Genomic DNA, 6,241 nt, shown 5'->3' with positions numbered 1-6,241 from the left:
TTGACTTGTGGCACGTAGTGGGATGACCCATGGGATAACCCCTGAGACTCTGAGAATAAAACAGAGAATCTATTTTTCAGACTGATCAAATGAGACGATCCATGGAACTTCCCAGTCACAGTGGGACGACCCATGGGATGTTCCATTCTGGGCGAACCTTGTAACAACTAGTTTTCAGCTCATTTTTGGTGCATTTAATGCATATTAAACACACTCCAATGGCTCTTAACCGACACTAAGACAATCTCAAGTCTAAATGAAAGCTATAAATACTCTCTAGAGGTGGAAAATCAATCAAGATTTATGCATTCAAGCTCACATTCGTGAAAGTGATAGAAATCCCTAAAAAGAGAGGAAAAAAGCAATCAATCAGCTCACCAACCACTCTCTAGCTACATTTAAGTGTGCCAATCATTTGAGAGCAAAAGTTTTTTTTCTTAAGTATTATATTTTTATTGCATTTATTGTACTCATTTAAGGGACTATTGTGCTGAAATTTCGGTACACTATTTACTTGCTATTGTATTTTGGGTTTTGAGTTTTGGAGGTTCTAAAACTCAGATAGGTTGATCTGAATCTGAAATCAGAGTGTGTGTGGGTTGGCTTATACCCAAAAAATAAGTATTCTAGCTTGGATAGTAAGGGTCAGTGTTATCTGACATTTTGTGTCTTGTAATCTTTTTAGTTGATTGAATTCTCAAATAGGAACTTAGGGAGTGGATATAGGTGCAAAGTTAGCACCGAACCACTATAAATCTCTTGTGTTTGTTATGCTTGTATCTCTTTATTCATTCATTATACTTTATACTTGCTTGCTTATCATTTGTGGTTGATTTCATTTTCTTAACTAATCAATTCACTCCACTCAGCAAATATAGCACATTACTTGAGTGTACTAATTACAAAATTTTAAAAAAGATCCAATTCACCCTCCCTCTTGGGCTCCATATTTAGAAAACAAGTGGTATCAGAGTCCGATGCTCTAGCTCTTGTTTGATTTAACCATCAAGAGTCAAAGATCTATGACAGCCTAATTTAGCACATCTTTAGCCGAGGAGCAATCCACAAATCGATCTTCACTTTTCAATGGGTCCAACTACACCTATTGAAAAGCTTGGATAAGAATTTTTATCTAAGCATTTGACTATGATATCTAGAATATCATAGTAAATGAACCGCACACACCCACTAAATTGATTGATGATGTGTCTCTCCCTAAGTCGGAAGGTGAATGGGATGAATTTGATAAGAAAATGGCTCAGCTCAATGCTAAAGCCATGAATGTCATATATTGCACCTTAGATGCAAATGAATTTAACCATATTTCTACTTGCAATTCAGCTTAAGAAATTTGGGATAGATTAGAAGTTACATATGAAGGCACAAACCAAGTAAAAGAGTCTAAAATTAATATGCTTGTGCATAACTATGAATTATTTAAAATGAAACCTGAAGAGTCTATAACACAAATGTTTACTCATTTTACTGACATCATAAACGGTCTAAAAAGTCTTGATAAGTGTTATTCTAATAGTAATCTTGTGAAAAAAGTGCTTAGGTCTCTATCAAGATCGTGGGAGGCAAAGGTCACTACAATTCAAGAAACCAAAAACTTAAACACTCTATCTTTGGAGGAGCTACTTGGATCCCTCATGACCCACGAGCTGACCATGAAGCAACATTCTGAAGAAGAAACTAGAAGAAAGAAGATAATTGCCCTCAAAATAATAGTGCAAGAAGAAGAAGATTCAGAAAAATTAAAAAACAGTGAAGAAGACGAGGACCTAGCATTAATCATCAGAAAATTCAGACATTTCATAAAGAAAAAAAGATAAGGGATCAAGAGAAAACCACCAGCTAAGGGGGAGCCAAGTAAAGAAAAAGAGTAGCTCATCATTAGCATTAATCACCAGAAAATTCAGACATTTCATAAAGAAAAGAAGATAAGGGATCAAGAGAAGACCACCAGCTAAGGGGGAGCCAAGTAAAGAAAAAAAGTAGCCCGTCATCTGTTATGAATGCAAGAAATCGGGCTACTTTAGATCGGACTATCCTTAGCTCAAGAAAGATCAGAAGAAGTTTAAAAAGAAAAAGACAATGATGGCTACAGGGAGTGATAGTAATGACTCCACCATAGATGAAGAATCCCATGAAGGAGCCAACCTATGCCTTATAGCACATGAAAATGCGATAACCCCTGAAACTCAAAATGAATTTTCTTATGATGAACTGCAAAAAGCTTTTCATGAACTTTTAAATGATCTAAAAAAATTAGGATTGAAAAATAAAAATCTGAATTTGAAAAACCAAAATATTAGCTAAAGAAAAAAAAGAAATAGACAGCAAAAACAAAGAATTAGAAATAAAGTATCAAACTCTATTGAAAGAAAAAGATGAAATTTCAAACTTAAACAAAACTCTTGTAAAGGAAAATTAGGATCTAAAGAAAGAAGTAATCAAATTAAAACCAATAGTTGATAGATTTACTCTAAGTTTAAATAAACTTTAAATAATTATTGATAGTCAAAGAGCTGTGTATGATAAAGCCGGACTTGACTATAATACTCTTAGAAAATAAAAATTTTTAAAAAATATTTTTGTTAATGCATCCATGAGCAAATTACCAAATATTACTTGTTTTAAATGTAGCAAAGTAGGACATAAAGCTTATACATGCTCATCAAATAATTTGCTGATACAAATGTTAAGAAAATATAGGTTCCAAAAGGAACCATTATAAATAACCCCAAAGGAACCAAGTTAGCTTGGGTACCTAAAGTTAAAACTTGACTTTATGTGTGCAGGTTGTCTTGCATCCCAAGCAACAAAATGAAAGTGGTATCTTGATAGTGGATGCCAAGACACATGATCGGTGATGAATTTTAATTCATCACATTGGAAGCTAAAAATAGAGGGATGGTCATCTTTGGAGATAATGGCAAAGAAAAAATCATCGACATTGGTAACATTAGTATCACTCCCTCTATTTGTATTGAAAATATGTTACTTATAGATGGTCTCAAGCATAACCTTTTAAGCATTAGTCAATTATGTGATAAAGGTTACAAAGTAGTTTTTGAATCATCTATGTGCATTATAACTAGTCCTTTTGATGATAGCACTAGATTCATTGGGTATAGGCATGGCAATATTTATATGGTTGATTTGGATAATCTTTTCATGCAAAACATGTAATGTCTTGTGGCCATGAATGCTAAAATCAATGAGACTAGTTGGCTTTGGCACTATAGGCTTGCACATATTAGTATGCACACACTATTTAAAATTATTAAAAAAGATTTGATTTTTGGTTTGCCAAAAATAAGTTTTGACAAAGATAAAATTTATGATGTATATCAATTAGGTAAACAAACAAGAGTTTTTTTTAAATCTAAGAATATTGTTTCAACTTCTAAATCTTTAAAATTTTTACATATGGATTTGTTTGGTCCTACAAGGATAACTAGTCTAGGAGGTAAAAGATATGATTTTATAATTATTGATGACTTTTTGCATTTTATTTGGGTCTTATTTTTAGCATCTAAAGATGAAGTATTTTTAATATTTTTTAAGTTTGTCGAAAAGTTTCAAATGAAAAAAGTTTACCAATTATTTCAATTCATAATGATCATGGCACTGAATTTGAAAACAAAGATCTTGAAAAATTTTATGATGAAAAAGGTATAGATCATAATTTTTTAGCACCTAGAATACCACAATAAAATAGAGTCGTAGAGAAAAAAAATAGAATCCTTAAAGAAATGGTCCGTACCATACTATGTGAGAGCAAGCTTCTAAAATATTTTTGGACAGAAGCAATCAACACAACATATTACATCTTAAACCATACTTTAATAAGACCAATTTTAAAGAAAACACCATATGAATTATAGAAAGGTAGAAAACCTAACATAGGATATTTTCATATTTTTGGTTGTCGTTGTTTTGTTTTAAATAAAGGCAAAGATAGCTTAGGTAAATTTGATGCTAAATCTGATGAAGGTATCTTTCTTGACTATTCCAGTTATAGCAAAGCTTTTAGAATTTTTAATAAAAGGACACTAGTAGTGGAAGAGTCAATTTATGTAGTTTTTGATGAAACTAGTGATCTTTCATTAAGAAAGAGAGAGGGTGTTGATGATACAGGTATCATAGAAGAAGGAATGAAAGAGCTCACCATCAATAACTCAAACGAGTGAAACAAAGAATAGTTGGAAGAAAAATATGAGGATGAGAGCATCAATGATCAAAACATTCAAGAACAACCTCAAGATACAAGTAATCTTTCAAGAGAATGGAGGTATTTCTATAATCACCTCAAAGAATTAATCATTGGTGATCCGACACAAGGGATAAGAACTAGATCCTCTCTTAGAGATATATATAATTATATAGCTTTAATTTCACACCTAGAATCTAAAATAATAGAAGAAGCTGAACAGGACCATAACTGGATAATTACTATGCAAGAAAAGCTAAATTAGTTTGAAAGAAACAATGTATGGACTCTTGTTGCTAGATCTAAAAATCATCCAATAATCAGAACAAAATGGGTATATAGGAATAAATTAGATAAAGATGATAATGTAATCAGAAATAAAGCAAGATTAGTTGCTAAAGGATATAATCAACAAGAAAGAATTGATTTTGATGAAATATTTGCACCTGTTGCTAGATTAGAAGCCATAAGAATGCTGCTTGCTTATGTATGTTTCATGAACTTTAAATTATTTCAAATGGATGTTAAAAGTACTTTTCTAAATAATTATATTGATGAAGAAGTATATGTAAAGCAACCTCTAGGTTTTGAAAATCATAAATATCCAGATCATGTATTTAAGTTAAACAAAGTATTGTATGGTTTAAAACAAACCTCTAGGGCTTGGTATGAAAGATTAAGTAAGTTCTCATTAGAAAATAGTTTTTCAAGAAGAAAAATAGATACAACTCTTTTTATAAAAAAGAAGATGAAGAAATTCTAGTTATACAAATATATGTTGATGATATTATATTTGGGTCTACTAATGAAGCTTTGTGCCAAGAATTTGCTAAGCTCATGTAGAGGAAGTTTGATATGAACATGATGGGAGAACTCACCTTCTTCCTCGGACTCCAGATCAAGCAAATGAAAGAAGAGATTTTCATTATCCAAAGTAAGTACATAAGAGAACTATTAAAAAAATTTAGAGTGGAGAGCTCCAAAAGTGTAAGTACTCCTATGACCTCTTCCTGTAAATTAGATAAAGATGAACATGATAAGAATGTTGATTCAAAGCTTTATAGAGGCATGATAGGCTCTTTGATATATCTTACTACCAGTAGACCTGATATAATGTTCAGTGTATGTATGTATGCTAGATTTCAATCAAATCCTATGGAATCTCACTTAAATGCTGTTAAAAGAAGTTTCAAATACTTAAAAGAAATATAAAATCTAAGACATTGGTTCTCTAAGCAATCTTCTATGGATTTAATAGGTTACTCAGATGCAGATTTTGCTGGATATATGTTAGATAGAAAAAGTACTAGTGAAACTTATCAATTTCTAGGAGTGAACTTAATCTCTTGATTTAGCAAAAAGTAAAATTCGGTGGCATTGTCTACGGTCGAGACCGAGTATATTACAGTTGGAAGTTACTATGCTCAAATCTTGTGGATTAAGAAATAGCTCATAGATTTTGAAATTGAACTTAAAAATATTTTCATAAGATGTGATAATACTAGTGCCATTAATTTAATCAAAAATCTAATCCAACACTCTAGGTCAAAACATACTAAAATTATACATCATTTTATAAGAGAACATGTTCAAAATAATGATGTAGCACTTGAATACATAAATACTAAAAAGCAATTAGCTAATATTTTCATTGAAGCATTAAATAAAAATAAATTTTATAAAATTAAAAGGAAATTGGGCATCTTAGATCCTTCTGCTTGATCTCCAATCATATTTTTACTCTCAAAATATATTCAAAATCTCTTGACTTCATCATCTTAATTTTGAAAGGCATCTATCTTTTTTTTTGAGATTATTTCAAGTCAATTAAAAAATCATCAGTGTTATTCATATATGATCTCAGATTTTTTTTTATTGAAATTTTCTATCAAAAATTATACCAAAATTTATTTGAACTCTACATGATCATCTCAAGTCGATACAAATATTTTCAATTTTTTTCTTTTGATTTTTTTCTCATTTTTGAATTATTCTTTCATCGCTTGATTTTTATCTTAGATG

This window comes from Elaeis guineensis, chromosome 14 (genome assembly GCF_000442705.2).
Source record: "Elaeis guineensis isolate ETL-2024a chromosome 14, EG11, whole genome shotgun sequence".
NCBI lineage: Eukaryota > Viridiplantae > Streptophyta > Magnoliopsida > Arecales > Arecaceae > Elaeis > Elaeis guineensis.
Note: the sequence above shows the minus strand (reverse complement) of the source record.